Here is a 24,457-nt window from a genome sequence, read left to right as displayed (position 1 = left end):
CTATGGGGATCTTGCGTTTGTACCCTTATTTTGTATCGACATTGTGATTTTGCCCCTGTTTTTTTACTTTGTGAATTTACCCCTATGATTTCAAAATGAAGCACCAGTTTGCCCCTGCTCCGTCATCCACCCCTAACGATGTTAAACTTTGTACAAAAGGACATGAATGCCCATGCGATTTTGTCCCTGTTTGTTATGCCTAATTGTGATTTTACCCTGATCTGGAAATAGACTTTTTATTGTATGCTGACAATTGATTAAATTTGGTCAAACATATTTGGCACAACTTGCAATTATTTGAACTCAGATTTAATATTGATAAATATTCAAAATTTTAGGACCAAAAGGTTCATAATGATGACAAATGTAACGCCATAAGAAATATTTCGATATAATCTTTTGTGTGGGACTAAAAATCTTCAATGTATAAGAATGCATTTAGAACATCGGTTAACAAACTGTATAAGTAGATGCATGCACTGATAACCTTAGTACCTTACCACATAGAAATGTCATACAGTACATGTTTTTCCAGCAAAAGTAACCGCCATACAAGTTGGTTCATGTAACACTACAAGCACTAAAACTACACCATGCATTTACTAACCAAATTGGAAAAGAGAATGACATGAATAAAAAGACAGTTGTGAATCATCATGATCGACCATAGCAGCATTTACTACAAAAACAATAAGTCATAAGTTCTGAAATAATGAGTGGTAACAGACTAACAATAAAGAATGGTCCTGGCCTCTAAACTGACATGATACATTTCTAAAAATTGGGTGATTGAGCATCGGAGAATATACAATGCTCTCGATTGATGGAGCCAACATTTCCATTGTAACTTAAGGGTGCTGACTAAAAGGTCCTAATACGGCTAGAGGGGGGGTGAATAGCCTAGTTAAAAATCTACAAATCAACTAGAGCAATTTGATTAGTATGACAAATAGCGTAATGCAAACTTGCTCTAGCTCTACAAGGGTTGCAAGCCACCTATCCAATAATTCTAGTTGCAACGATTACTTAGGCACACAAATTTACTATGTAACTACTCACCAAGAGCTCTCAAACTTGCTACTCTAAAGAGCTCAACTAGATGAATGTAAATAATAAAGCAAGCTCTCAATTCTAATTACACTAAAGAGCTTGTATCAACTAGTTTGCAAAAATGTAAATAAGTGAGTAAGGTGATTATACCGCCGTGTCGGGGATGAACCAATCACAAGATGAATATATAGCCAATCACCAGGAGAATGCCAAAGACAAGAGACAATCGATTTTCTCCTGAGGTTCACGTGCTTGCCAACACGCTAGTCCCTGTTGTGTCGACCAACACTTGGTGGTTCAGCGGCTAAGAGGTGTTTCACAAACCTCGTCCACATGATAGGACACCGCAAGAACCTACCCACAAGTGAGGTAACTCAATGACACGAGCAATTTACTAGAGTTACCTTTCGGTGCTGCGCCGGGGAAGGTACAAGTCCCCTCACAATCACCGGAGACGGCCACGAACAATCACCAACTCGTGCCGATCCTCCACCGCTGCTCCAACCGTCTAGGTGGTGGCAACCACCAAGAGAAACAAGCAAAACCCGTAGCGCAACACGAATGCCAAGTGCCTCTAAATGCAATCACTCAAGCTATGCACTTGGATTCTCTCACAATCTCACAAAGATGATGAATCAATGATGGAGATGAGTGGGAGGGCTTTGGCTAAGCTCACCAGGTTGCTATGTCAATGAAAATGTGTAAGAGACTGAGCTTGAACCGACCATCGGGCTTAAATAGAAGCCCCCCATGAAATAGAGCCGTTGTACCCCTTTACTAGGCAAAACACGCTCTGACCGGATGCTCCGGTCATACTGACCGGACTCTGGACACAGCGTTCGGTCCACAGATGTAAGTCACGTGTCATTCTGAGTCAAACTTGAGCCGCCAGATCACAATGGCTATTAACTGATCGGATGCTCCGGTAAAACTGACCGGACGCTGAACCACCAGCATCCGGTCGTTTACAGTAAGGGTCCAAATCCGGTTTTCTTCGATCGGACGCATCCGGTCCACCTTGACCGGACACAGACCAGCGTCCAGTGCTAAACCCTAGTCACTGTGTCGCCATGTCAGTTTGACCGGACGTAGAATCCAGCGTCCGGTGCATCTTAGGTCCAGCGTCCGGTGCAACACCGAAACTGGCGACCTCTCTGCCACGCCTGACCAGACGCACCGGTCCACCCAAGATCAGCGTCTAGTCACAATGAAAATAGTGAGACTGAGTTCCTTTCTTCTCTATCTTCTTCACCCTTGATCAAATGTGCTGGCCACCAAGTGTATCACCTTGTGCACAAGTGTTAGCATATTTTCACAAACATATTCAAGGGTGTTAGTGATCCACTAGATCCTAAATGCATATGCAATGAGTTAGAATCATCTAGTGGCACTTTGACAACCGCATTTCGATACGAGCTTTACCCCTCTTAATAGTACGGCTATCAATCCTAAATGTGATCACACTCACTAAGTGTCTTGATCACTAAAACAAAATGGCTCCTATCAAATATACCTTTGCCTTGAGCCTTTTGTTTTTCTCTTTCTTCTTTTCTAAGTTTTGAGCATTTGATCATCACCAATCCATCAACATTGTCATGATCTTCATCATTGCTTCATCACTTGGAGTTGTGCTACCTATCTCATAATCACTTAGATAAACTAGGTTAGCACTTAGGGTTTCATCAATTAACCAAAACCAAACTAGAGCTTTCAATGTCCCCCTTTTTGGTAATTGATGACAACCCTTATACAAAGATATGAATTAAAGTTCATTTGAATCCATGTTGCTTGCCCAAGCATATTTACTATGTGTAAAGGAATATAGATAAGTTTCATGAACTCCATATGGTAGTAATTGCTCCCCCTATATATGTGCTAAGAGTTTGGATTGAAGCTTTGCACATATGCCTAGATAGGAAATATAGGAGACAATTTCTACCAAATGATGCTAAGGCATAAGAGATGGACCTTTGAAGCGTGATACCAATCGGAGTGCACCATTATACCATCCTTAGCACCATTAGTGACTAGTCATACACAAAAACTAGAATACCCCATGAGATCAACATTAGAAGCAAGGGTCTAGTTTTCATAAGATGACCATAAGTCTAGTTACTTTAGCTCAATACTTCTTGTAAAAAACATTAGATACCCTATGCATGCTAGATTTTTATTCCATCATTCAAATCTATAGCTAGCATACACCACACAAGCATAGATATTGAACTCTAGAACTTGTGTCATGCAAGCAGACAAATGTTTGTGCACATCCAAATGCATCATGTAAGTTTATGAGCTTGCCCCCCTACTTGTATGCTTAAAATTTTAATTGATCCCCTTCCTTTGTCATATATTTCTCTCCCCTTTGTCTTTTGTCTTTTCACCGTCTTTGTTTTTCTCCCCCTATCTTACTATCTTTGAGTACTCTCTCCCCCTTTGTCATCAATGACCACAAAGGTTTAACATAAAGATAGGTTAGGATTGTCAATGTCAATAACTAGCACAAAGGTGAGCTCAAATTATAGATAAGTTGGGGATGAAACCATGTGAAATGAGGATCATTTTTCAATTTGGTTCAATCTAGAGTACTTGCAAAAGATATTTAACTCGGTCTGATCCAAGGACAAGCTTCTTCACACCTCTAATTAAGGGTTATCTTGTACCATGTTGAGTTAAACACTTATAGCTCATTTTCTAGATAAAACACTAGGTTTACAAGCCCACAAACATGTCATATGCTACCACTAGATTATTTCAAGCATACAAGCAATAGTGGTACCATATGATCATCAAATTCATTTGGTTTTCATGAATGAGCCTATATGAATGTGAATTATGACTAGATGCACTAAACATGTCCTTAGCAAGGATGTATGCCATGCCAATCAATTTATACCTTGAATTGCTTGAAGGAGACGCATGTCATATAATGTGGGTGCATCAACACATATTTGAGAAGTCAAGTATGTTCAATTCATTCCTTAGCTTACAAAACCTCTTCTCATCAAGTGGCTTGGTGAATATGTCGGCAAGTTGATCTTCGGTGCCCACACTCTCTATGCAAATGTCTCCTTTTTGTTGGTGATCTCTTATGAAATGATGGCAGGCATCAATATGTTTTGTTCTTGAGTGTTGAACCGGGTTGTAGGTGAGCTTGACGGCACTTTCATTGTCACATAGCAATGGCACTTGCTTAAATTTGATTCCAAAATCATTCAAAGTAGCCTTCATCCAAAGTAATTGAGCACAACAACTACCGGCCGAAATGTACTCTGCTTCGGCGGTTGAAAGTGCTACATTATTTTACTTCTTTGATGACCAAGACACAAGTGATCTTCCCAATAGTTAACATGTGCCCGATGTGCTCTTTCTCTCAACTTTGCATCCCGCATAATTGGAGTCCGAATATCCAATCAACTCAAATCTTGCTCTTTTGGAATACCATAATCCAACATGTTGTGTATGCTTCAAGTACCTCAATATTCTCTTTGTTGCCTTCAAATGACTTTCTCTTGGTGAGGCTTGAAATCTAGCACACATGCATACACTAAACATCACATCTGGCCTTGATGCGGTCACATAGAGTAAGCTCCTCCTTGGTGTACTCCTCATCATCATCACTCCTACAAGAATCATTTTCATATTTATCATCACTCTCATCATATTTTATCTTAGTAGGCTTTGCCATGAGGCATGTCGATGGAATGTCAAAGATGGAGGGCTTGTTGTTGATGGTGATGCTTGCTAGTGCTTTCTTGATTGATTTCTTGCCATCATCACTAGAGTCATCACTATCCCATATGACCACATAGCCTCCACCTTTCTTCTTCTTTTGGAAGGTCATCCTCTTCTCCTTCTTCTCCTTCTTTTCTTTCTTATCCTCCTTGTGCTTCTTTTTCTCATCCTCATCATTGTCACTATTATATGGACAATTTGCTACTACATGATCGGGGCTCTTGCAATTGTAGCATCTTCTCACATACTTTTTCTTCTTGGTGTGATCTTTTCTCTTTCTTGCACCATAGCCCTTCTTCTTTATGAACTTGCCCATCTTGCGCATAAAGAGAGCCATAGCCTCATCATCAATATCACTAAGGTCTTCATCATCACTTGATTCTTTCTTGGACTTGCCCTTGTTCTTGTATGATAATGAGCTAGCCTTGAATGCCATGCTTTTCTTCTTCTTGTCTTCTTCTTCCTTGTCATCCCCTTCCCTTTCCACATGGTATGTCTCTTGGGTCATGACATCACCTAGTACTTGGTTAGGTGTGATCTCCTTCAATCCTCCTCTTATGATTAGCAATCTCAACATCTCAAATCTTGGAGGTAGGCACATCAAGAACCGATGAGAGACATCATCATCCTTAATCTTCTCTCCCAATGCCTTTAAGTCATTGACAATCACTTGCAATCGATGGAACATCTCCAGAATGCTCTCATCTTCCTTCATCTTGAAGCTAGTCAATTTGTCCTTGAGAATGTACAACTTGGCACTCTTCACCGCCGGTGTGCCCTCATATGTTTCCTCCACTCTTATCCACACCTCATTTGCTCTTTCACAATCCTTGATTTGCTCAAACACCTTGGAATCAATGGCATTGTATATGGTGTTGAGAGCCATTGTGTTGCATTGCTTGTTGGTATTGTCTTGGTTGGTGGGATTGTCGGGATCAATGATAGCATAATCATTCTCGGTCACTTCCCATACTTGATCATTGATTGAACTAAGATACATTCTCATTTTACTCTTCCAATAATCATAGCATGTGCCATCAAAGAACGGTGGTTTGCCCCTCACATGGTTGAATACAACTTGAGCCATAATTTGACACCGAGGTTGTTAAGCCTTCAATCAAACGGTGACCACGGCTCTGATACCACTTGAAAGGTCCTAATATGGCTAGAGGGGGGTGAATAGCCTATTTAAAAATCTACAAATCAACTAGAGCAATTTGATTAGTATGACAAATAACGTAATGCAAACTTGCTCTAGCTCTACAAGGGTTGCAAGCCACCTATCCAACAATTCTAGTTGCAATGATTACTTAGGCACACAAATTTGCTATGTAACTACTCATCAAGAGCTCTCAAACTTGCTACTCTAAAGAGCTCAACTAGATGAATGTAAATAATAAAGCAAGCTCTCAATTCTAATTACACTAAAGAGCTTGTATCAACTAATTTGCAAGAATGTAAATAAGTGAGTAGGGTGATTATTCCGCCGTGTAGGGGATGAACCAATCACAAGATGAATATATAGCCAATCACCGGGAGAATGCCAAAGACAAGAGACAATCAATTTTCTCCCGATGTTCACGTGCTTGCCAACACGCTAGTCCCCGTTGTATCAACTAACACTTGGTGGTTCGACGGCTAAGAGGTGTTTCACAAACCTTGTCCACACGATAAGACACCGCAAGAACCTACCCACAAGTGAGGTAACTCAATGACGAGCAATTTACTAGAGTTACCTTTCGGCGCTCCGCCGGGAAAGGTACAAGTCCCTTCACAATCACCGGAGATGGCCACGTACAATCACCAACTCATGCCGATCCTCCACCACTGCTCCAACCGTCTAGGTGGTAGCAACCACCAAGAGAAACAAGCAAAACCCACAGCGCAACACGAATGCCAAGTGCCTCTAGATGCAATCACTCAAGCTATGCACTTGGATTCTCTCCCAATCTCACAAAGATGATGAATCAATGATGGAGATGAGTGGGAGGGCTTTGGCTAAGCTCACCAGGTTGCTATGTCAATGAAAATGTGTAAGAGACTGAGCTTGAACCGACCATGGGGCTTAAATAGAAGCCCCCCATGAAATAGAGCCGTTGTACCCCTTCACTAGGCAAAACACGCTCTGACCGGACGCTCCGGTCATACTGACCGGACTCTGGACACAGCATCTGGTCCACAGATGTAAGCCACGTGTCATTCTGAGTCAAACTTGAGCCGCCAGATCACAATGGCTATTAACTGACCGGATGCTCCAGTAAAACTGACCGGACGCTGAACCACTAGTATCCGGTCGTTTACAGTAAGGGTCCAAATCCGGTTTTCTTCGATCGGACGTGTCCGGTCCACCTTGACCAGACACAGACCAGCGTCCAGTGCTAAACCCTAGTCACTGTGTCGCCATGTCAGTTTGACCGGACGTAGAATCCAGCGTCTGGTGCATCTTAGGTCCAGCGTTCGATGCAACACCGAAACTGGCGACCTCTCTGCCACGCCTGACCGGACGCACCGGTCCACCCAAGATCAGCGTCCAGTCACAGTGAAAACAGTGAGACTGAGTTCCTTTCTTCTCTATCTTCTTCACCCTTGATCAAATGTGCTAGCCACCAAGTGTATCACCTTGTGCACAAGTGTTAGCATATTTTCACAAACATATTCAAGGGTGTTACTGATCCACTAGATCCTAAATGCATATGCAATGAGTTAGAATCATCTAGTGGTACTTTGACAACCGCATGTCGATACGAGCTTTACCCCTCTTAATAGTACGGCTATCAATCCTAAATGTGATCACACTCACTAAGTGTCTTGATCACTAAAACAATAGCTCCTATCAAATATACCTTTGCCTTGAGCCTTTTGTTTTTCTCTTTCTTCTTTTCCAAGTTTTGAGCATTTGATCATCACCAATCCATCAACATTGTCATGATCTTCGTCATTGCTTCATCACTTGGAGTTGTGCTACCTATCTCATAATCACTTAGATAAACTAGGTTAGCACTTAGGGTTTCATCAATTAACCAAAACCAAACTAGAGCTTTCAATCTCCCCCTTTTTGGTAATTGATGACAACCCTTATACAAAGATATGAATTAAAGTTCATTTGAATCCATGTTGCTTGCCCAAGCATATTTACTATGTGTAAAGGAATATAGATAAGTTTCATGAACTCCATATGGTAGCAATTGCTCCCCCTATATATGTGCTAAGAGTTTGGATTGAAGCTTTGCACATATGCCTAGATAGAAAATATAGAAGACAATTTCTACCAAATGATGCTAAGGTATAAGAGATGGACCTTTGAAGCGTGATACCAATCGGAGTGCACCATTATACCATCCTTAGCACCATTAGTGACTAGTCATACACAAAAACTAGAATACCCCATGAGATCAACATTAGAAGCAAGGGTCTAGTTTTCATAAGATGACCATAAGTCTAGTTACTTTAGCTCAATACTTCTTGTAAAAAACATTAGATACCCTATGCATGCTAGATTTTCATTCCATCATTCAAATCTATAGCTAGCATACACCACACAAGCATGGATATTGAACTTTAGAACTTGTGTCATGCAAGCAGACAAATGTTTGTGCACATCCAAATGCATCATGTAAGTTTATGAGCTTGCCCCCCCTACTTGTATGCTCAAAATTTTAATTGATCCCCTTCCTTTGTCATATATTTCTCTCCCCCTTTGTCTTTTATCTTTTCACCATCTTTGTTTTTCTGCCCCTATCTTACTATCTTTGAGTACTCTCTCCCCCTTTGTCATCAATGACCACAAAGGTTTAACATAAAGATAGGTTAGGATTGTCAATGTCAATAACTAGCACAAAGGTGAGCTCAAATTATAGATAAGTTGGGGATGAAACCATGTGAAATGAGGATCATTTTTCAATTTGGTTCAATCTAGAGTACTTGCAAAAGATATTTAACTCGGTCTGGTCCAAGGACAAGCTTCTTCACACCTCTAATTAAGGGTTATCTTGTACCATGTTGAGTTAAACACTTATAGCTCGTTTTCTAGATAAAACACTAGGTTTACAAGCCCACAAACATGTCATATGCTACCACTAGATCATTTCAAGCATACAAGCAATAGTGGTACCATATGATCATCAAATTCATTTGGTTTTCATGAATGAGCCTATATGAATATGAATTATGACTAGATGCACTAAACATGTCCTTAGCAAGGATGTATGCTATGCCAATCAATTTATAACTTGAATTGCTCGAAGGAGAGGCATGTCATATAATGTGGGTGCATCAACACATATTTGAGAAGTCAAGTATGTTCAATTCATTCCTTAGCTTACAAAACCTCTTCTCATCAAGTGGCTTGGTGAATATGTCGGCAAGTTGATCTTCGGTGCCCACACTCTCTATGCAAATGTCTCCTTTTTGTTGGTGATCTCTTATGAAATGATGGCAGGCATCAATATGTTTTGTTCTTGAGTGTTGAACCGGGTTGTTGGTGAGCTTGATGGCACTTTCATTGTCACATAGCAATGGCACTTGCTTGAATTTGATTCCAAAATCATTCAAAGTAGCCTTCATCCAAAGTAATTGAGCACAACAACTACCGGCCGAAATGTACTCCGCTTCGGCGGTTGAAAGTGCTACACTATTTTGCTTCTTTGATGACCAAGACATAAGTGATCTTCCCAATAGTTAACATGTGCCCGATGTGCTCTTTCTCTCAACTTTGCATCCTGCATAATTGGAGTCCGAATATCCAATCGACTCAAATCTTGCTCCTTTGGAATACCATAATCCAATATGTTGTGTATGCTTCAAGTACCTCAATATTCTCTTTGTTGCCTTCAAATGACTTTCTCTTGGTGAGGCTTGAAATCTAGCACACATGCATACACTAAACATCACATCCGGCCTTGATGCGGTCACATAGAGTAAGCTTCTAATCATATACCAATACATCTTTTGATCCACCATGTTGCCACTTGCATCACTATCCAAGCTTCCACTTGTCCCCATTGGTATACTAATAGCTTTAACATCATCCATTCCAAATTTCTTGATCATGTCCTTGATGTACTTGCCTTGGCTCACAAATGTTCCATTCTTCATTTGCTTGATTTGAATACCAAGGAAGTAGCTAAGCTCTCCAATCATGGACATTTCAAACTCATTTGCCATCATTTTCCTAAACTCTTCACAAAATTCTTGATTTGTTGATCCAAAGATGATATCATCAACATAGATTTGCATCACAAACAAGTCATGTCCAAGCTTCTTGGTGAAGAGAGTGGTGTCAACATTTTCCATCTTGAATCCCTTAGAGAGTAGGAAATTCCTCAATCTCTCATACCATGCTCTAGGTGCTTGTTTCAATCCATACAAAGCCTTTCTCAACTTGTAGACATGGTTAGGTTTCTTGTCATCTTCAAATCTGGGAGGTTGCTCAACATACACAAGCTCATTGATGTACCCATTTAGAAATTGTAACACCCCAGTGTTACGATCTTACTTAGCACCACGATTTAGGCCTAAGTAAAATCTTCGAAATAAGTTCCGCGGAATTTTTTTATTTTAAAACGTACTTGATTGCGATAAGCGAATCATGTGTGACTTAGTTTCGTGGACTCGAATAAACGCTCAAGTTCAATTTCGCAGTGCGTAGAAATAATTGGGGTGTCAAACGACGATGCTAGCGGACGGTTTGTTCTATTAGATTAAGAATGAAAAGCAACTTTTAAAAATAAAAATAGAATCCATTAATAAATAGAACGATATATATATATATATATCTTTTGAATCGAATTTAAATTTGAGCTTTGCTAAAATTTTTCTATGCCTAGACGTTACGTAAAGTAGTAAACCGTTATACATATATATATATATATATATATATATATATATATATATATATATATATATATATATATATATATATCGAAACATGTATGTCGCAGAGGAGCAGGTCAACTAGCACAGTTACACGCTCTTTAATTTAGAGTTATTGTCGAAACATGTATATATATATATATACATACATATGTATATAGGTCAACTAGCACAATTACACGTTCTTTAATTTAGAGTTATTGTCGAAACATGTATATATATATACACACACACACATATACATATATATATACATATGTATATATACATATATATATATATGTATATATATACATATGTATATATATATACATATGTATATGTATATATACATATACACATGTATATATATATATACATGTTTCGACAATAACTCTAAATTAAAGAATGTGTAACTGTGCTAGTTGATCTGCTCCTCTGCGACCTTGTCTACACCTGTATGGTCTTTGTCTTATCTCTGCTCCTCGTGTTTAGAAACACAGCAGACCCACAGTTTCTCTGTGTCTGCTGCTGCTGCTGCTGCCGTATATTGATTTGTGGGGCATGGCCATGGTCCCTTCGAGGGCAACTGGCCAAGGTACAGGGGCCACCCCTGAAATAGGATACTGGAGGCAGGTGAGGTGGGGCACCACTGCAATCGCTTCTGTAGTCTGCCCTCTGCACCGCAGCGGTTTTGCTTTGTAGCGAAGGAGCGAGCGGAGGGCCAGCCGGAGGGAGAATGAGCATTTATGACAGCAGTATTTCGCTGCTTTTCTGCTGCCCCCAGGCCCTCTTCCATGCAAGGCACATGGTGCACTGCGTTATCGTTCATCGCTCATCTGGTAAAAAGAGGGGAAAAAGCACCACTGTTCCTGTCACGTCACTCATATAGCACCATGGTAAATATACGTACGTTTACCCGCTGCTGGCTCATTTCTTTTCCTTTGTTCGCCCTGGCAGCCCATGCCCTGCCCTCGTGCGCCTGTTTGCCTCTGTCGCTGTCTCGTCTGTCTGACTCTGTCTCCATTGCTTTTCCAAGCCGAGCTGCTACCGCCGCTGCTTGCTTTTATTTCTTTTCCTCTGCTTGCTGCTCGTGCATGCTCCATGCCATGCCGCTCCTTCCCTTCCCCGCTAGCCCCCCATGCGTCCCGTGCTGGACTGTAGCCGCAGCAACCAAAGCGCCCGCTGGGGCCACGTCGAGCTAGTGCCGTCCTTTCCTCTGCGCGCATCCCTTCGCTTTGGTCCGCGCCGGAGCCGCCCTGCCACGCCCGAGCCGTCGTTGCCACGCCACCGCCCCAGGGTCCGTGCCGCATCTTCGCATGCCACACCACCGCAATGCCCGAGCCTCCCACCCACAGCAGCGCCGTCCCGTACCATTCTCCCATGCTCCCGGCCATAGCACCCCGCCGCGTCTTCCCCGCCACGTGCCGCTGCCGACGAGCCACCCTCACCGGTCCGCGCGCCTTCCATCCACGGTGCTCTGCCATCACTGGCGGATGGCTGCCGCAACCACACGCCACCGGGCCCGCCCGCTATCGAGGAACCGACTGCCAGCGTCGTGCCGCCCGTCGTCGTCCACGCTGAAGCCGCTCGCGTTCGCGATGTGTTTGTCCCGTGGCTCCTCTGTTTTGAAGAAGGGTCGAAGGGTATGCATCCAAGCCATAACGTTATACGGGGTCATTACTGCAAAATATGCGACTCACTTAATAGTGATGTGTCCCGCGGGTTAATTTTGTGAAAACGCAGGGTCCTTTAAGCAAATCGCTAGTCCGGTTTGAAGCAGGCCGCGTGTGGGCCAACTTGTGTCCGCACGTTGGGCCGGCCTTGGGCCACCGCGTCTGGGCCGCGTGCGCCCCGCCCGCCTTGGGCTGCATTGCCGTTGGCCAGCGCTCGCCGGGCCATTGGGCCGCGGTCTGGGCCGTTGGCCGAGCGGCCTGTCCCCGCGTCGTTGGGCCGGCTGATGGCCGTTGGCCTTTTTATTTCTAAAATAATTAGCTTAGTTAGCTCGGGAACAAATTTGTAAAATCAATATAAAATTATGTAGCTATCCAAAAATAGTGAAACTAGTTTTGTTAGTCTCCTAAAATCATGCTCTATCTGTTAGTGTATTTTGTTCATAAAGTTTGGCAATATTTTTGGGAGCTATATAATTATTTTAAAATGCTTAATATTGTTAAAATGTGAACTTGTAGGAATTTTTGGGATAAATCGGTAATAGTGTTGACTCTAAAAATTTGACAGTAAACTACTAATATTATTATCTACTCACTGTACTTTTTGTAGCTCAATAATAATTAGTTTGCTAGGTAGATAATGATGCTCTAATTTGAATAACAATTAAATCGATAGAATGAAATAAAGAAACAACTTGCGTTGGTATAACTAAAATAATTATTGGGAAATAACGTTTTATTCGATAACATGGATATGTAGCCTATGTACGGTCGTCGTTAGAACTAGCTCGTTAGCTTGAGAGGCGTATGTCGTATTTTATGAGTCACGGTTGCAGTCGATTAATTATGTCTTTGCATTGCATCACATTGCATATCATATAGGGACATCGGTGGATCACGAAGTCATCGGGAGTTGCTGGAGAAATGGTGTTTTTGGAGATCATGTCGCCATGATAGAAAGCTAACTTCTGATTATATTTTACCCAGGCAAGCCCCGGTGCATAACCCCTACTTTTTGTAGTTTAAATTATAATTGTGCATTGTGCATTAAGTTTTAAGGAGTTGAATAAAACCCATTTGCATATATATCTTTATCCTATGAGTCTTACTAGTATGACAGGATCGTGTAGAATGCTATGCTACAGGTTCCGATAGAAGTCGAGTGATTGCCTGTCACTCGTGAGAGATAGGAAATATATTACTGTATTATGATCACTTGGAAAATATAAATGGTGGAAAGGTAAACTAGTGACCGGGCAGGGATATAGTTTGTGTATTGGTGGGTGTAAGAGGTTGTGTCACCGTGGACGCGGGGCATAGCTTGGTTACACCGTTTTTCCTTGTCTGGTCGGTTAAGGACCGATCATTGCATAAGCCATCGAGGCAAGTCACAGACTTATTATCCTGAGCACATACTTGGGTATAGGCGCTTGGAAGACTTGTTGCTCTCTTGTTATGGATTCGGCTCTTTCCGGACTGACTGTTAGGGTTTTATTTTGGTGGAGGAGGTCCTTGCACCGCACTGAGTTCGGGACTCAGGGGCGGGGGCTTGGAGTCCTAGTTTGGACGGGGACCTGGACACCCGGGACAGGAGAGTGATGGGTTGGTCCTGCTAGTGCCTTGGGTACAAGCAGGGCGTGTGTTTTCGGGGTACCCAGCTAGGGGCATTGATTACTGAATCGCCGAGCGATCCGGTATGGCTTGTTTCGTGTCTAGCATCGTAGTAAGAACTAAAAGATGAAAGATGGAAAGAAAAGGAAATCCGATTGCTTATCACCTGCTTGAAAATAGTACAGGTGCTTACATAGAATGGTTAGTTAATGAACCAATGCACTGCTAAGAAAAATCAAATATAAGGACATACATTTAGTAATGCTTCCTGCAGAGGTAATAAACCCCCAAGCCAGATAGCCTTACATATCCTTGGAGTCTTTTCTTTTCTCCTGTCGGGTAAGTCTTGCTGAGTATAATTGAGTACTCAGGGTTTTATTCCCCTTGTTGCAGGTGATAGGTGGATGCTAAAGCTGACCTTTGTGTGTGTGGATTCCTCCTGGTGGGCTCAGCGAGGATTTCCTTTACGCTGTGATCGTAGCTTTTATTTATAACTCTTACCAAATGTTTTTATAAATGAAAGTTTATAACATGTTGTCATAATGTACATATCAATACTTCATCATGTCATTAATAGATGATTGTTTTCGCTGTAACTCTGTTCACATGTTTATATTCTGCTGTTCAATTAAATTATTCATAACTCTGATAATATGATTACATTTCGCTACTATAATAATAAATGTTATACTCTGATGTACATGTAAAGTGATGTAAGAAATTGTTAAATAATGTAAGCTTTATTCTCTCATTTGTGATCCTGATGGCAAAAATGTGGATTTTTGAGTTCTCCCCTAGGGTGTGCTCGATAGAACCGAGTAACTTAGTGTTCTCCCTCGAGTGCTTAGTGTCTAATGGAAGACAAGCACTCATGTGAGGCATTAGATTAGGCGGTTCTACCACAGAAATGCACTCTTCACATCCATTTGGTACAACTTGATATTGTGGGCACAAGCATAGGCAAGCAAGATCCTAATTGCTTCCAATCTTACAACCAGGGCATATGTTTCTCCAAAGTCAAGACCTTCAACTTGAGTGTAACCTTGAGCCACTAATCTTGCTTTGTTCCTTATTACTATCCCATCTTGATCTTGCTTGTTCAGAAAGACCCACTTGGTTCCAATTACATTATGATCGTTAGGCCTCTCAACTAACTCCCATACATGGTTTCTTATGAAGTTGTTTAGCTCTTCAGGCATAGCATTGACCCAATCAACATCATTCAAAGCTTCATCTATCTTCTTAGGTTCAATGGATGACACAAATAAGAAGTGCTCACAAAATGATGCCAATCTTGATCTAGTTTACACTCCCCTTGAAATATCACCAATGATAGTGTCCAATGGATGATCTCTCACAACATTGGTTGGTTGAAGCACTTGCACTTGATTGCTAGCATTTGATTGATCACTTTGTTGAGATGATGAACTAGCCATTTATTGATCTTGCACATTGCCATCACTAGTGCTTGCTTGGATTTGATCATGAGAACCACTAGCTTGCACATTTGAGTTAGAGAGCACTTGATTCTTGTCATCTTCAACATCAATCACCTCTCTAGACCTTATCTTACCAATGTCCATGTTTTTCATTGCCTTGACCAATTGATTGCCTTTTACATTATCTAGGTTCTCATCTTCCTCTTGGGAACCATTTGTTTCATCAAACTCCACATCATGAACCTACTCAAGAGTACCACTAGCCAAATTCTAAACTCTATAAGCCTTGCTAGTAGTGGAGTAACCAATCAAGAAGCCACCATCACATTTCTTTTCAAACTTGCTCAATTTAGTGCCTTTCTTCAATATGTAGCATTTGCAACCAAAGACCCGAAAGTATGCTATGTTGGCTTTCTTCCATTCAATAGCTCATAGGGTGTCTTCTCCATCATGGGGTGACAATAGAGTCGGTTGCTATAGTAGCAAGCCGTGTTGATTGCTTCGACCCAAAAAGAATGACTCACATTATACTCACTCAACATTAATCTTGCCATGTCAATCAAAGTTCTATTCTTTCTTTCAACTAAGCCATTTGATTGAGGAGTATACTTGGCCAAGAATTGATGTCTAATTCCAAATTCATCACACAACTCATCAATTCTAGTGTTCTTGAATTCACTACCATTGTCACTTCTAACTTTCTTGATTGTTGTTTCAAACTCATTGTGAATGCTCTTGACAAAAGATTTGAAAGTTGCAAACACATCACTCTTGTCAACAAGAAAGAATACCCATGTGTATCTAGTGAAATCATCCACAATGACAAATCCATATTTATTTCCACCAATGCTAGTATATGTGGTTGGTCCAAATAAGTCCATGTGCATTAACTCAAATGCCTTAGATGTAGTCATCATGCTCTTCTTAGGATGTGTGTTACCAACTTGTTTTCTAGCTTGACATGCACTACATAGCTTATCCTTCTCAAAAGTGACATCTTTTAAGCCTCTAACTAAGTCATGCTTAATCAACTTGTTCAATTATTTCATTCCAACATGACCAAGCCTTCTATGCTATAACCAACCCATGCTAGACTTAGTGATCAAACATGTTGACAATTGAGCTTCTCTAGCATTGAAATCAACTAAGTATAGATTCTCATATCTAAATCCTTTGAATATCAAGTTAGAGCCATCTACACTTATGATCTCTACATCATTCACACCAAATATGCACTTGAAACCAAGATCACACAATTGAGCTAACGACAATAGGTTGAAGTTCAAGCTCTCTACTAGTAGCATATTGGAAATACTCAAATCATTGGATATTGCAATCTTACCAAGTCCTTTGACCTTGCCTTTGCCATTGTCACCAAATATGATACCATCAATCCTATTGCTTTTGTTTTCATTGATTGAATTGAACATTCTTGAATCACCGGTCATGTGTTGTGTGCATCCACTATCAAGCACCCAATGCCTTCCTCCGGCTTTATAATTTACCTACAAAAGAAGATCAATTCTTTTTAGATACCCAAACTTGCTTGGGTCCTTGTAGGTTAGTTACCAAGGTCTTTGGTATCCAAATGGCCTTCTTCTTTGGGCCCACAATTGGTGTACCAATGAACTTAGCCTTCACACCATTGGCACCCTTATAAAGCATATAACAAGAATCAAATTTGATTGAGGATACATTAGGAAGCTTGTTCTTGTTAATCTTGCAATATTGCTCTATATGCCCAACTTGCTTGCATCTATTGCAAAACCGACCATTGCCCTTCACAAAGCTAGCTTTGGGAGTGACAAAGGCCGCATTGCCTTTTTTGGGGGTATAGCCTAATCCCTCTTTGTTGAGAGAAAATCTTTGGCTATCCAAGCACTTTAGCAAGTGGGCTTCTCCACCATAGGCATTGCCTAAGGCACGAGTGAGCTCATTCACCTCCTTCTTGAGGTTCTTATTTTCCACCACTAGTGATGCATCATTCATAGGTGGAGTAGAAGTGGTAGTGCTACAAGAAGTGTTAGTGGGAGCAATAGCAATAGGCTCATAAGTAGATTCATCGATAAGATCATATGTTAGTCCCACATCATATGTAACTATCACTTGCTCCTTCTTGGCTTCCTCCTTCTTGACTTGCTCAATGAGAGAGGAGTGAGCTTTTTCAAGCTTTGAGTAAGCTTTGCCAAGCTTCTCATGGGCATCCATTAGCCCCTCATGAGTGGCATTGAGCTCATCAAAGGATTGCTCAAGAAATTTAACTCTCTTGCGCAATTCTTTGCACTATTTTCTCTTCATCTCATTGCAAGCGTTCACTTGCTCACACATGTCCAAGAGCTCCTCCTTGGTGTACTCCTCCTCCTCATCATCACTCCTACAAGAATCATTTTCACATTCATCATCACTCTTATCATATTTTACCTTGGTAGGCTTTGCCATGAGGCATGTCGATGGAGTGTCGAAGATTGAGGGCTTGTTGTTGATGGTGATGCTTGCTAGTGCTTTCTTGATTGATTTCTTGCCATCATCACTAGAGTCATCACTATCCCATATGACCACATATCCTCCACCTTTCTTCTTCTTTTGGAAGGTCATCCTCTTCTCCTTCTTCTCATTCTTTTCTTTCTTATCCTCCTTGTGCTTCTTCTTCTCATCCTCATCATTGTCACTATTATATGGATAATTTGCTACTACATGATCGGGGCTCTTGCAATTGTAGCATCTTCTCACATACTCTTTCTTCTTGGTGTGATCTCTTCTCTTTCTTGCACCATAGCCCTTCTTCTTCATGAACTTGCCCATCTTGCGCATAAAGAGAGCCATAGCCTCATTATCAATATCACTAAGGTCTTCATCATCACTTGATTCTTTCTTGGACTTGCCCTTGTTCTTGTATGATGATGAGCTAGCCTTGAATGCCATGTTTTTCTTCTTCTTGTCTTCTTCCTTGTCATCCCCTTCCCTTTCCACACGGTATGTCTCTTGGGTCATGACATCACCTAGTACTTGGTTAGGGGTGATCTCCTTCAATCCTCCTCTTATGATTAGCAATCTCAACATCTCAAATCTTGGAGGTAGGCACATCAAGAACCGATGAGAGACATCATCATCCTTAATCTTCTCTCCCAATGCCTTCAAGTCATTGATAATCACTTGCAATCGATGGAACATCTCTGGAATGCTCTCATCTTCCTTCATCTTGAAGCTTGTTAATTTGTCCTTGAGAATGTACAACTTGGCACTCTTCACCACCGGTGTGCCCTCATATGTTTCCTCCAATCTTGTCCACACCTCATTTGCTCTTTCACAATCCTTGATTTGCTCAAACACCTTAGAATCAATGGCATTGTATATGGTGTTGAGAGCCATTGTGTTGCATTGCTTGTTGGTCTTGTCTTGGTTGGTGGGATTGTCGGGATCAATGATAGCATAATCATTCTCGGTCACTTCCCATACTTGATCATTGATTGAACCAAGATACATTCTTATTTTTCTCTTCCAATAATCATAGCATGTGCCATCAAAGAACGGTGGTTTGCCCCCCACATGGTTGAACACAACTTGAGCCATAATTTGACACCGAGGTTGTTAAGCCTTCAATCAAACGGTGACCACGGCTCTGATACCACTTGAAAGGTCCTAATATGGCTAGAGGGGGGGTGAATAGCCTATTTAAAAATCTACAAATCAACTAGAGCAATTTGATTAGTATGACAAATAGCATAATGCAAACTTACTCTAGCTCTATAAGGGTTGCAAGCCACCTATCCAATAATTCTAGTTGCAATGATTACTTAGGCACACAAATTTGCTATGTAACTACTCACCAAGAGCTCTCAAACTTGCTACTCTAAAGAGCTCAACTAGATGAATGTAAATAATAAAGCAAGCTCTCAATTCTAATTACACTAAAGAGCTTGTATCAACTAGTTTGCAAAAATGTAAATAAGTGAGTAAGGTGATTATACCGTCGTGTAGGGGATGAACCAATCACAATATGAATATATAGCCAATCACCAGGAGAATGCCAAAGACAAGAGACAATCGATTTTCTCCTGAGGTTCACGTGCTTGCCAACACGCTAGTCCCCGTTGTGTCGACCAACACTTGGTGGTTCGGCGGCTAAGAGGTGTTTCACAAACCTCGTCCACATGATAGGACATCGCAAGAACCTACCCACAAGTGAGGTAACTTAATGACACGAGCAATTTACTAGAGTTACCTTTCGGTGCTGCGCTGGGGAAGGTACAAGTCCCCTCACAATCACCGGAGACGGCCATGAACAATCACCAACTCATGCCGATCCTCCACCGCTGCTCCAACCGTCTAGGTGGTGGCAACCACCAAGAGAAACAAGCAAAACCCGTAGCGCAACACGAATGCCAAGTGCCTCTAGATGCAATCACTCAAGCTATGCACTTGGATTCTCTCCCAATCTCACAAAGATGATGAATCAATGATGGAGATGAGTGGGAGGGCTTTGGCTAAGCTCACCAAGTTGCTATGTCAATGAAAATGTGCAAGAGACTGAGCTTGAACCGGCCATGGGGCTTAAATAGAAGCCCCCACGAAATAGAGCCGTTGTACCCCTTCACTGGGCAAAACACGCTCTGACCGGACGCTCCGGTCATACTGACCGGACCCTGGACACAGCATCCAGTCCACAGATGTAAGCCACGTGTCATTCTAAGTTAAACTTGAGCCACCAGATCACAATGGCTATTAACTGACCGGACGCTCTGGCAAAACTGACCGGACACTGAACCACCAGCGTCCGGTCGTTTACAGTAATGGTCTAAATCCGGTTTTCTTCGATTGGACGCGTCCGGTCCACCTTGACCGGACACAGACTAGCGTCCAGTGCTAAACCCTAGTCACTATGTCGCCATGTCAGTTTGATCGGACGCAGAATCCAGTGTCCGGTGCATCTTAGGTCCAGCGTCCAGTGCAACACCAAAACTGGCGACCTCTCTGCCACACTTGACCGGACGCACCGGTCCACCCAAGATCAGCGTCCGGTCACAGTGAAAACAGTGAGACTGAGTTCCTTTCTTCTCTATCTTCTTCACCCTTGATCAAATGTGCTAGCCACCAAGTGTATCACCTTGTGCACAAGTGTTAGCATATTTTCACAAACATATTCAAGGGTGTTAGTGATCCACTAGATCCTAAATGCATATGCAATGAGTTAGAATCATCTAGTGGCACTTTGACAACCGCATTTCAATACGAGCTTTACCCCTCTTAATAGTATGGCTATCAATCCTAAATGTGATCACACTCACTAAGTGTCTTGATCACTAAAACAAAATGGCTCCTATCAAATATACCTTTGTCTTGAGCCTTTTGCTTTTCTCTTTCTTCTTTTCCAAGTTTTGAGCATTTGATCATCACCAATCCATCAACATTGTCATGATCTTCGTCATTGCTTCATCACTTAGAGTTGTGCTACCTATCTCATAATCACTTAGATAAACTAGGTTAGCACTTAGGGTTTCATCAATTAATCAAAACTAAACTAGAGCTTTCACTGACACACCAGAGTAGTTGCTACATTGGGAGATTGAAGTGCTCATGTCATTTGTAAGGGCAGAAATCAGCTTTTGCAGCAAAGGTACGGGCAATTTTCCTGAAGGTGAATCATGTGTATAGTCAATCCTGTCCGACATGCCAAGCTCATTGATTTTTGCTTTCAGCAGCCTGCTAAATTCACCTTTCTCAGAAGTAGACATAACAATGGTGAAGCTTCCATATATCTTTTTTCAGGAGCCGGCACCTGTGTCCTTGAGTTGTATCAGGTGCTAATCTACTTGGGGATCCACTCTTCGATATATTGCTCCGCAATGAAGCTCTGGCCACTGGCTTTGTAGATGATCTAGAAGTAAAGGCAACTACATTTTTGTCCTCCCTATGACTGATTGCCCTATCATTCCCCACCTTCCTCCCTGATCCCATTTTAAGCGTAGATCCATTGTTTGAAATCCTACTCGTGGATGGTAATCCATTTTGGCTGTTCAAATCCCTGCGGGTCATGCTCCCTTGTCCAGTGATCGATCCCACGAACTTTCTTCTTGGACCAGAACCACTGTGTGCAACCTTCCTAGTGGCAGAGCGTGTCCAACTAGGCGCATCGAATCAGCCAAGCCCCAGACCATGTAATCCCATAAACCTCTGGCTGAGTAGGTGTTGCCCGTTTGCTCAACAACCTCTCATCTCCAGTTTGAACGGCAGCACCGCTTGATCTAACCCTGGCATAAGTGCGCATTACCTCATTTCTTACTCTACTCTCCTTGTGCTTGGCTTCCATATCAGAGCCCCATTTGCTCCTGTTTTCATCACCAAAATCCATTATAGGCAACACTACCGTGCTGGTACTGATCGCTGCATCGGCATTGCCGGTGGAACAATGGCCGTCCCTACGCGAGACAGCGGCGGTGTCACAATCTGTATCCGCAAGAAGACCAGGATGCTGTACCTATAGCCGTGCGGAACGCTCCAAGGGCAAGCTGTCAGAGCAAGACAGGAAGTCGTCGGCCATTCCCGACGAGCCATGAAGCAAGGCGCCGGAGCGGCCATCCTTGCGGTGCTTTGGGGAAGAGCAAGCGTATGCGAGTGCCAGTCTGGCGCCTACGCGCGCGCCCGGGTCCAGCAGCTTGGCCGCGAGCGCGTGCACGAGCCGGCAGGTCGGCCCCGTGTTGGGTCCTCGCCATCGGCGCGTGCTCCGGGTCGTAGGCAGTACCAGCACGATCATCAAGTCGGCGGCGCCGTCTGAACGCGATGCCTCCACCTTCCTCTGCTTCTACGGTCTGGGCGGCGCGGCGGTGGCAGTGGCGGGACATGACTCTAGGCCCATGAGGCGCACGACGACGCCCGGGGCGGCCCATCGGTAGTCGGGTGCGTCGTTGTCAGCGGGGCAGCAGGAGGCGGGCACAGAAGCTTATGTGGGGAGGAGGAGCGGAGGAAGGAGGGGAGGAGGCGGCGCGGAGACCCGCTGCCAGGCGCCACCGGGAGCCGTGGCCAGGCGCCGCTGGGAGCCGTCCGCCCCTGCGCACCGGCCCCCGCGTCCCAGCCACGCACCGCCGCTGCCCGCCCTGATGCCGCGACGCCCGCCCCCGCGTCCCGGGCCGCTCCGCGCCCATGTCGCCCCGATGCCGCACATGCTCCGCCCGCCCTGATGCCGACGCTGCTTTGAGCCGCCGCACGCTCCGCCGCCTGGAACCGCGTCGCCCGCTCCATCCCTCTCCGATGCGGTCGATGTCTCGGTGGAGTCGAGAAACAGCCAGAAAGGGATAAGGGGCAGTGTGGGCATTTGGACTTTTCTTTTTAGTTTGGAATTTTTTTAATTCATCTATTCAATGGGCATCTGACGGACATCCAAAGCAGGGACAGGCCGACAGTTCAGTTCAAAATAACAAGGACAAAAACACAAAGTTAAAAAATTGGGGGAAAACATAATTGGAGTACTGGACAAGGGCAAGAACGCAATTTTCCTAATTTCTATTTAGCTCATGGTCACAACGTTGCACACGCAAATAATCATGCGCACCGCCGTACCCTTATGTAGCTAAGGCAAAGATATAGCTACTATATCATGCAAGAGAAACTATGAGGTATATCAATCTAATTAATTAGATGGACGACTAGCAACTCTCTGAATTTCTATCTAAGCATATATGGGGAAAACTCTTTTTTCTGAAAGCTACCTCTTACCAAGCATGTGCTCCCTGTTTCGTTTATTGATCTTAATTGTAGCTCTATAGCTCCACATGTTGCGCACGATGACTATATTTACACAATTAAATAGCAAGCTGCGCGTGACAAACCATTGAAAACGATCGATTGCTAGCTGCATTATTTGACTAAAAATGATCCATCATTTCTGAAGACAATTGGAGTGTGTCTTCTGCTGAAGGTTTCTTTCCGTAGTATATACTGTATTAAACGGGCCCGATACTTTTTAAAAATATACATATAAATCGGTATTACCAGTTGTGTCCTTCATCTGGCAAGCGCGCATACATCGTGCTTCCTACATACTACCATCTCGTCGAGTTTGTGCTCCATTCCAAAGCAAAATAAAATAAAATAAAAGAGACGTCGTTTATGTGCCCGTTTGGCGGTGCGGATCAAGCAACTCGAGAACCTGCTGTAGATCCGTTTACGACTTTTTAGGGCTATACGTACGTACACGATTGTGCATGCTTGTGCAGTTGTGCTTGCTGGCTAATGCTTACTGCGTACAATTTGCTGATAAATCTAAACATACGGATACTTGCTTGTGTAAAGAGCTGGCGTAGAAGATTGCACAGCCATTCAGCCGTGCGGTCGTCGATCGTGTCGTGGGATGGAACGACAATTCTGCGAGTGTTCATTTAATTTGTTAGAGTTCTTCGTCAGCGCTGGAGATTTCAATGAAGAAGCTTAGAAGACTAACCAGATCATTAAAAAAAGATCAGCCGGTCGATCGGGAGTCTGGATCATCGAACTAGCGTACGTGATCGATCGATCAAGCCGCGGCCGCGACCGGATCAGTCTAGCTGGAGAACCAATTAATTTGGTATGGCCAAGTGTATTTCTTGCTACGTGGAGAGCTTCCCGGCCAAGCGCTCGAAACGAACAGGAAATTTAATACGTCGACAGGGACATGATGGCGTGATGGACTGATGGATGGATAGGATGATGTGTAGTCGAGTACAGCAAAGACATGATCCAACATTTTCAATACAATGCGTACGTGGGCCGGCCGCCCCCGGTCTCCTCCGATCCGGGCGTCCGGCGACGCGACCACCCTGCCGGTGGGCGGTGGTCTCGGCCGGGTGGCCGGTGGCCACCGAACTTTCTGCAAGCCGCGCGCCCGGCCGATGACGCTGTTTCCCTCGACTCGATGGATCCGTGCGCACCAGGCCGCCACTGTACGTTTGTGTTGACAAAACGCTGTGATTTATATGTGGCCGGTGGATTTTTAGATCAACCGACGAAGGTTCGTGCGCCGATGACAACGTTATGGAGTATGTAGACAAGTTAACTTTGTGTATTTGTGCTCGACGACCTAGCTAGGAGCTTTTCTTTTACGATTAAACGGTACTGTACGTACTCGCC

General features: G+C 43.1%; 1 pseudogene; it reads right to left on the bottom strand.

Moving 5' to 3' along the window:
- Positions 1–753: 753 nt before the first annotated feature.
- LOC136492207 (uncharacterized) lies at positions 754–22,594 on the bottom strand (annotated as a pseudogene).
- Between the last annotated feature and the right edge of the window lie 1,863 nt (positions 22,595–24,457).

Source organism: Miscanthus floridulus, chromosome 11, assembly GCF_019320115.1.
Source record: "Miscanthus floridulus cultivar M001 chromosome 11, ASM1932011v1, whole genome shotgun sequence".
NCBI classification, from domain to species: Eukaryota; Viridiplantae; Streptophyta; class Magnoliopsida; order Poales; family Poaceae; genus Miscanthus; species Miscanthus floridulus.
Note: the sequence above shows the minus strand (reverse complement) of the source record. Positions and strands in the feature narration are given on the sequence as shown.